This window comes from Seriola lalandi, unplaced genomic scaffold (assembly GCF_002814215.2).
Source record: "Seriola lalandi dorsalis isolate HSWRI2012SDOR001 ecotype SW California unplaced genomic scaffold, Sedor1 jcf7180002054368, whole genome shotgun sequence".
NCBI classification, from domain to species: domain Eukaryota; kingdom Metazoa; phylum Chordata; class Actinopteri; order Carangiformes; family Carangidae; genus Seriola; species Seriola lalandi.
Window position 1 is genome coordinate 9,038 of NW_019524921.1, and position 1,508 is coordinate 10,545.

Here is a 1,508-nt window from a genome sequence, read left to right on the forward strand (position 1 = left end):
ATATATATATATATATATATATATATATATATATATATATATATATATATATATATATATATATGTATGTGTAACCCTCAGGTCTGTAAACCTCTCATTGGTTTCTCCTACGCTCAGACATGTTGTGTTCACCTCGTCTCTCAGGTGATCTGCAGACCCCGCCCACCTGCTGCTGCCTCCCGCTCTGCTCCGCCCAGCAGGGCCGCTCCGTACACGGAACTCAGCGACCACCCTGAAACCAGAATTAAGTGAAATGATGAGTTTAAACGGATGGAGCTGGATCCAGGTCTGAGAACCGAGGACTGCAGCTTCACCGGCTCAGACCCGCCGCTGTGACCCGCCTCCGGAGCTGAGGCCGGGCGGGCGGTGCAACTTGTTGCCGGCTGGTGATGATGACGGTGATGAAGAGATTAACGAGCAGAGAGGAAGGCGCGCAGACGCAGAGTGACACAGGTGTGAAAGTGAATACCTGCCGCCGCTGTCTCTGTCCCTTCTGCAACCTGAACAGTCACCGACCGGGACCGGGATTCCCTGTGGTCCGTGATCCGGGAATCCTGCTCCGGTCCCTGGGACGGGCAGAAAGCAGGAGCCAGGCCGCGCGGGAGGAGGGGGGAGGGAGAGGGGGAGGAGGGGTGTTGACGGTGGATTTTCATTAGCAGGGTTTTTATTTAAAGAGACAGAGACCAGGGACCAGAGTCCAGGGTCCAGAGACCAGAGACAAGAGTCCAGGGACCAGAGACCAGAGACCAGAGTCCAGAGACCAGAGACAAGAGTCCGGGGACCAGAGACCAGAGACAAGAGTCCAGGGACCGGAGACCAGAGACCAGAGTCCAGGGACCTCAGACCGGAGACCAGAGTCCAGGGACCGGAGACCAGAGACCAGAGTCCAGGGACCGGAGACCGGAGTCCGGAGACCAGAGACCAGAGTCCAGAGACCAGAGACAAGAGTCCAGGGACCAGAGACCAGAGACCAGAGTCCAGAGACCAGAGACAAGAGTCCGGAGACCAGAGTCCGGAGACCAGAGTCCAGGGACCAGGGTCCAGAGTCCACAGACCAGAGACCAGAGACTAGAGTCCGACTCTAAAACTCTGTAAAAAGAGATGACATGAATATTTAACTACTTAATTGAACTGTTAATTAAAAGTGCATATAGGATTATTAGTGTCTCAGTGATTTATTACCGGATGCTGCTTTCATAGAAAAATACATTTTACATACAATTTTTAAAGTAAAGCTCCTCACATCAACACAACACAGAAACAAGAAAATAAAAGATATTTCAGTGTGTGTGTGTGTGTGTGTGTGTGTGTGTGTGTATTAAACACATGACTCTGCAGTGATGAAACAGTGAAAACATCCACAGTCAATAATAAATATTTATTTAAAAAATAAATAACAACTGAAAACATCTTCATCTTCATCAGTCACAACAAATTTTAATACACATCAAATACCTGCAGTTCTGTACATCATAGTCAACACTGGAGTGTGTGTGTGTGTGTGTGTG